A 7977-nucleotide genomic window follows, 5' to 3' on the forward strand; every position below is an offset into this window, starting at 1 on the left:
ATGGCCTGCAAACATCTGCGGTGGGAAGTGGAATTTCTAGCTTGTCTGGGTCAGGTTGGGGAAGTTCAGTGAACTGTATATCCTCTTTGATCAATCAAGCAACACACATGTGTTAAACGTCTGTTATGGACTAGGTGCTTGGGGTTCAAATGCAATTTGAGGTAGTGGGGAGCCATGAAAGGTTTCTAAGTGGGGGCAGCTAGGTGGTGCAGTGGATAGAGCACTAGCCCTGGAATCAGGAGGACCTGAGTTCAAATCCAGCCTCAGACACTTAATAATGACCTAGCTGTGTGGCCTTGGGCAAGTCACTTAACCCCATTGCCTTGCAAAAACCTAAAAAAAATGTAATTGGGAAAGGTTTCTAAGTAAGGAGGGGACGCAGAAGATCTAGGGTTCAGAAATTGTATTTTGACAGTTTTGTCAAGGATGGATTGGCATGAGGAGAGACGGATAAGAGAGGGAGAGAGAGAGAGAGAGAGAGAGAGAGAGAGAGAGAGAGAGAGAGAGAGAAATTATTAAAATAACTCCCACAAGTGATGATGTAGACCCAAAGTAGAGTGGGGTCATGTGGAATGGAGGGAAGAGGGAAAATAAGAGAGACATCTTAAAGGTAGAATTGATAAGACATGGAAATGAATTAGATGAGGTTGGGGGAGTCTGGGATAATTTCTTTTCTCTTTCCTTTTTTTTCTTTTTTTCTTTTTTTAGGTTTTTGCAAGGCAATGTGGTTAAGTGGCTTGCCCAAGGCCACACAGCTAGGTAATTATTAAGTTTCTGAGGCTGGATTTGAACTCAGGTCCTGGGGCAGCTAGGTGGTGCAGTAGATAAAGCACCAGCCCTGGAGTTAGGAATACCTGGGTTCAAATCCGGTCTCAGACCTTTAATATTGACCTAGCTGTGTGGCCTTGGGCAAGCCACTTAACCCCATTTGCCTTGGAAAAAACCTAAAAAAGTAAAAAAAATAAAAAATAAAAAAATAATATAAAGTTGAACTCAGGTCATCCTGACTCCAGGGCCAGTGCTCTGGCCACTGTGCCACCTAGCCGCCCCCCTCTGGGATGATTTCAATGTGGGAAGCCTGAATATTTGGGAGAATGGTGGTGCTCTCAGTTGATGCTGAGAAGTTTGGGAGAAAGGAGGGCTTATGTGGGAAGATGATAAATTCTCTTTGGAATGTTGAGTTTGAGATGCTTATGGGATACCCAGATGGAGACATCCAGTGGCTAAACAGACCAAATCTGACTGCCCTTGATGAATTTATCTTCTATCTCCCTAAATAGTCCCCAGAGAGGGGAGGTCAGTTGTCATGTTCCCTCTGTATCATCCTCTGCTCTTCATGTCATATTCATCTACAAATCCAATTTATTGTCAAGTCTTATTGCTTCTACCCTCACATTTCTTGTATATGTTTCATTCTTTCCATTGCAACAGCTGCACCCTCCCCACATGTAGGCTCCCATTCCCTCACTCCTGCAGTAGCTGCATCTCAGATCTCTCCACTCACAGACCATCCTCCAGCTGCCAAAATGATCTTCCTAAAGTTCAGGTCTGACTGTGTCACTCCTCTCCTCCATAAACCCCAGTGGCTCCCCATCACCTATAGGATCAAATAGAAGATCCTGTGCTTTGTGTTTAAAGTCCTTCACAACCACGGCTCCTGTTGATATTTTCTGGTCATCTCTCACTTCACTCTGCTTCACAATGCCCCACTTGGCATTCCTTGCCTATTCGGAGTGCCCCTCTCCTCCTCACCTCTGATGCCCTGGCTACCCTCATAACTCTTGATCGAATGCCCCACCTTCCACCACTGAACCCACTCCATCTCTCCCTTGAGACTAATGGGCACATCATAATTTTCACCACCTTCCCCATTAGGACACTAGTTTTTTGAAGGTAAGAACCAGAGCTTTTGTTTGCAGTTGAGGGGTGGGTTGGGGGAGTGCTTTTTAGTAGTTTCAGTGATAGTCAATAAACCTTTATTCAGAGTTTAGTATATGATAGCATTGGAGATAGGAAAAAAAAAATGACCACTCCCCTCCCACCCACCAAATTACGGCAAACCAGCCACACCATCAAGGAGTAAGAAAGAGACAATCCAGAAGCATTTTGGATATGCATTTCAATCTATATTCAGACATTTGGGGTATTCATGTGAGTCTACATGCATGCACTTGCAACACACGTATATTGCATGGCAATGCACCAGCACACACAAGATCTACACATATGTGTAGCCTGTACATCTGTTTGTGCACACATGTGTAACACGTATGCCACACATTGCTCCATGTAACCAATCAGCAAATACACAATTGTGCAGTGCAGCACCATGCTGTGTGCTCACATAACCACAAATATACATACAGACATAACAGTAGCCATGTGCAACTCTGCAAAACACGTGTGTGCTGTGCAGCATCACCTCATCCATAGGTGCAATGTGTTGTGCACATTTGTGCCTAGTGAGTAGATGTGCATGGATTGATATGTGCACATTCATACAATCTCATGGACATGCATGTGTGTCCACGTGTGTGCACAGTGTGAACAAAGGCAATTTGAAAGAAGGCAGAGTAAGAGTGGAGCAAATGTTTATTGTCCAACTGGTCACGGAGGCAATTCAGAAGCTCAACTGAGACACTAGGGCTGGATTCGGAAATATGTATCCTCTGTATAAAGAAAATAACTGAAGGCATGGAAGGAGAAGAGAGAGAATCAAGGAAGACAGAACCTAGAAAGAAGAGAGACTGTCCAATAGGACATCAGAGAGTGGATGGGACTTGCCCAAGGGCACACAAAGCTAAATTGTATTGGGACTGGAATTAAAACCCAATGGTTGCTCAAATTGTTTGAGTGCTATTTGCAAAAAGAAAGGGAAAAAAAAAGACAGAGAGAGGAGGTTGAAGGGAGGGAAGAAAGAAGGGAGATAGGAAGGGAAGGGAGGGGAGGGGAGGGGGAGAGAAGAAGGAAGGAAGGAGGGAGGGAAGGAAGGAAGGAAGGAAGGAAGGAAGGAGGGAGGGAGGGAGGGAGGGAGGGAGGGAAGGAAGGAAGGAAGGAAGGAAGGAAGGAAGGAAGGAAGGAAGGAAGGAAGGAAGGAAGGAAGGAAGGAAGAAAGGAAGGAAGGAAGGAAGGGTGATCAGAAATGTCAGGATATGGGCAAGGTTATGGGAAGAAAGGTACATGAAAACATTATAGGTGATGTGGGCTGGTCCAACTATTCTAGAAAATAACAATGAGGGGGAAAGTACTCTACCAGGCAAAGCCTTTAACCCAGTGCATATAGTATAGGTTATATGTACTAAGGAGGTCGATCATGGACTATGTGATCTTGGACAAGTCATTTAACCTCTCTATCTCTCTAGGCAATGATCTAAAACTTAGAGCAGTAACTATAATGGAGCAACAAAGGCTTTGTTCCAGGGCATCCAAATTTAAAGGTCACTGACCACACATTCTAGGCTATTTCCCTCCCCTACATGATCACCCCCAATACCCCCCCATATCATTCTCTAACAATGACGAGCTCTGTAGCAGTGTAGACACTGGTATACATGGTCTTTCTAATGGCCACACCCTGTCCAGGCCCAGGCACAGTAATTGCTCCTTACAGCTCTGCCGATGAGTCTATGCTAGAGATGAGTTCATAGAATTCTGGAGTCACAGGTGGAGAACTGGAAAGGATCCTAGAGGTCATAAAATCCATTGGCAATGCCCCTCATTGTAAAAAAAAATGAGACCCAGGGAGATGTTTCTGATCTAAACTGAAGGAGGGAATTTCTATGAGGAAAGGCTCCATGAAATCACACGTCTGGAGCAAAAAAGGAAAATTCCAAATCAAAAATGACCCAAGAGAGCTGAAGAAGAATGTATTCTGGGAGTGGGGAAGAGCGACCACAAGCCGCTTCAATCTACCAAGGCCTTGTTCGTTCATGGTGGTGGTCAAGTCCATTGAATTGTCAGAATAGAAAAGACAGCACCTGCCAACGATTATCTGGTAAAACCCTGTAAAAAGGCCCATAAATATTGAAAGGAAACAATAGAGCTCACTCTCTCCTGACCACAATCAGACAGGAGCAACACCCAGAAGTCCTCAGAATAAATCACGCCTTCCTACCTCCTGCACTTCCCTGAATTACAAGGTTACCCGATGAAGAGAACTCAGCCAATTGATGGACCCCAGGCCCCATAAAGTAGCAGAGACTACAACTTGTGAAATTTAACTTACCGGCTTCATTCTGGCATTGGGCCATCTGTGTGCTATCACCCAGATGAAAAGCAAGCCAAGGGATGGTAAGCAACTAGTCGCACATCACATTGCTGAGAAGTGGGAGAGGCTCTGAGGAGGGGTCCCTCCTGAACAGAGCCTTCACCATCTTCATCTGGAAGAAGCAAAGGGTGTCTTAGCCGAGGTGGAAGACGGGGAGTAATGTAATGTAATGTAGCGTCAAACCTCAGAAAGTCCAGATTGGAGGCCAGACTTTGACACTGACAGCTGTGTGACTATGGACCAGATGCTTTCCCTCTCTGAGACTCACTTTTTACATGTGACAAAAGGGGAATGAATGAATGAGTGAATGAATGAAAATGTATTTGTTAAAGTTGTTATTCTGTTTGGCAATACACAGTGGAGGCATAAATATAAAAATGAGATAGTCCCTGCTCTTAAGAAATTCACATTCTAGCTAGGGAAACTACAGGAAGGCTCTGCGGTCCTGGGGGTGCACTGGTCCCTAGGGCCATGATGAGCCTCCATCATCCTCCATCTTACCAGAAGTGTGGGTGAGTCCCCTGCTCATCCAAACCATTTGAGGAACCATGAGGAGTAGGGACTGAAGGGAACTAACCCGTGAGTGCTGGGAGAGAGGAAAGGGGCAAAAAAGGTTGAGGGAAGGACCTGCCACGGTTGCCACTCCTGACTGTCCGGGTTTGCTTTGATAATTGTTCTGTTTGTTCTACCTGCCTAACAGAAATCACAGGGTCATTGGCCTGTCTTACAGATGAGGGGAAGGAGGACTAAGGGACTTGAGCAAGGTCACACAGGAAGTGACAGAGCCAGAATTCAAATTCAGGTTTTCTGAGTCCAAAGTCTGTGCTATGGCCACCATGTTGCTGTCATGCGGATATTATGTAATTTATAAAGTGACAGGCAGGCAGGCCGCATATAGGTATTAAGTATTTATCAGGATTGAACACTTGTTGTTCAGTCTACAGTTGTGTCTGACTCTTCACGACCCTGTGGACCGTACTGACCGTGAGCTTTGCTTGGCAGAGATACTGGAGGAGTTTGCCATTTCCTTCTCCTGCGCATTGGACTGTGACTTGCCAGACAACCCTTGAGTGGCAGAGGTCATATTCAAACTCAGGTCTTCCTGAGTCTGGACCTGGTGCTCTCTCTGCTGCACTCCCCACCTGTCCAAGATTTTGATTCTTGAGAGGAATATCCACGATTACATACCAGACAAATGGTTCACAACGCAGTGAAACTGATCCTCCTGAAGTAGAGATCTGCACATGTCAACTCTTTTGCTCAAGAACCATCAGTAGCTCCTTATGGTCATGGGGACAGATTGAAAACTCCTCCCTTTGGCATGTAAAACCCCAAATGACTTCACATATACTTTATGTATTTGTGCTTATTTACTCTATTTACCCCATACCTCCCTCATACACCTGTCTTTCATATTGAAATGCTTCCCTTGGTCCCTTCCCCATTACACTCCTAGATTGTAAGATCCCTAAGGGAAGGGTTTGCTTCCAGTCTTGTCTTCCTATCACCACTGTTTGATACTTGATGCCTTTTGTAGAGGAGAGGCAGAAAACATTTGCTGAACTGAACTAGAGATCATTCTGTCAAGAGTCTGAAGGATGGGGCAGCTAGGTGGTGTAGTGGGTTAGAGCACCAGTCCTGGAGTCAGCAGGACCTGAGTTCAAATCCAGCCTCAGACACTTAATAATGGTCTAGCTATGTGGCCTTGGACTGGTCACTTAAACCCATTGCCTTCAATAAATAAAATTTTTAAAACTGATTTTTAAAAAAGGAGTTTGGAGGGTAGACTGAGTAGTAGGGAGGGTGGGGAAGTAGTTGGGACACCTGTAAGGGATTATTATGATCATCATTTCCTTGGGATGCAGCAGGAGGATCTGGCCTCCAATCCTAGTCATTCAGTTCTAAAAGTATGATCCCATGATGGACCAAGAGCATCATTGCAAGAGAATGCTTCAAAATGGCAGATAGGAGAATTGAGAAAAAGAGTCAAGTGCCAGAGTTGCTTTGTCCTTGGAATTCATAGGAATTTGGTGACAGATTAGGTCTGGTCGGATGAAGAGAAGGAGGAGTTGAAAATCAACTCCAAGGTTTTAAACATGGGAGATTGGTCCTTGGTGAATGGTGGGGTTAATGGGAGGAAGAAAGAAAGAAATGAGGAGGGCTAAGTTTGGGAGACAAAAATTGCTGAACATCTGTGGGGGGTCACCAATCAGTAGATAATTTTACCCTTAAGGGATTTGGGGTCTAGTGAAAGAAAGAGTGCATACATGGAAAGTTGAGCAACAGAATGAAGCTGAGGTCCCTAAAAAGGGAATGACTTAGAATAAAGATGACATGAGCCTGGGAAGGTAGCATGGGAGCAAGCAAAGAGTATGCTGGGCATGATGATATATATCTGAAATTCTTCCTATTGGAGCAGATGGAGATCATTGGATGGGTTGAGTTTGGGGGTTTGGGATTATAGTAGAACTAAAGTCAATTGGGTGTCCACACTAAGTCTGGCATGGGTATACTGAACCCCTCAGTAGCAGAGGCTTCTGGGGGTGGAGGAAGGTAAAATGAGGGCAAGAAAAGGAAGGGAAAATAAGGCAAGGGGAAGGAAGGAAAGGAAAAGAACAAGAACAGGCAAGACAAAGAAAAGGAAGGCTATATAAGAAGGGACAAAAGAGCCCAGGGAGGAAAAATGGAGCAGGTTAAAGCCTCTCAGTATTAGGACAGGATTTGTGACTAGTCAATGTCATTCCAGCCAAGGTGAGATAGGGAGATGTAATCAGAAAGAAGAAAAGGAAGGAAGGAAGGAAGGAAGGAAGGAAGGAAGGAAGGAAGGAAGGAAGGAAGGAAGGAAGGAAGGAAGGGAGGGAGGGAGGGAGGGAGGGAGGGAGGGAGGAAGAGACAGAGGGAGAAAATAAAAGAGAGAGAGAGAGAGAGAGAGAGAGAGAGAGAGAGAGAGAGAGAGAGAGAAGAAAGAAAAGGAGGAAGGAAGAGAAAAAAGAATTATGGTTCTGCCATTCAAGTACCACCAAAGACAATCTTATTGCCTCACATTATATTTCTGAGCCAGTTTCCTCTTCTGTAAAATGGGTATGGTGGACTTGATGGTCTCTGATGTCCCAGTTCCAGATGTAGGATACCATGATCCTGTGAAAGAGCATAATGTGATAGACAGAAAGGTGAATCAAGAAAGCCGGGTTAAAACCACAATTTTGAGGAAAATTCTTAACCAAACAAAGGAGAGAACTGATGATCATAAAGATAAAAAGAGACAATTTCTATCATGTAAAATTTTAAAGTTTTGTGCAAACAAAATCAATGCAGCTGGAATAAGAAGAGAAACTGTTGGACTGAGTAGAAAATCTTTGCCTGAAATCTAACTTCAGGCACTTAATAGCTCTGTGGCCACGGGCTAGTCACTTAACCTCTCAGTCTATTTCTTCATCTGTAAAATGGGGATTTTACTGCCAGTAGTACCCATCTCATAAAACTAGTGTAAGAAAAGGACTTTGTAGATTATAAAAATGGTAAATATTATTACAGAAAATGTTCCAAGTATCCCATTGCATAAGGGAGAGAAACAAAGACTACTTATGGCAGACAGGGAGGAAAGGGGGGAGCTGTGGATCAAGTCCCTTTTTCTGTTATTCCCATCAACAAGGTCAGAAGCAACTAAAGCAGCCAGATCTTGCTTGGCCCATCAATACTATTCCCCAAGG

This window comes from Macrotis lagotis, chromosome X (genome assembly GCF_037893015.1).
Source record: "Macrotis lagotis isolate mMagLag1 chromosome X, bilby.v1.9.chrom.fasta, whole genome shotgun sequence".
Taxonomy (NCBI): Eukaryota; Metazoa; Chordata; class Mammalia; order Peramelemorphia; family Peramelidae; genus Macrotis; species Macrotis lagotis.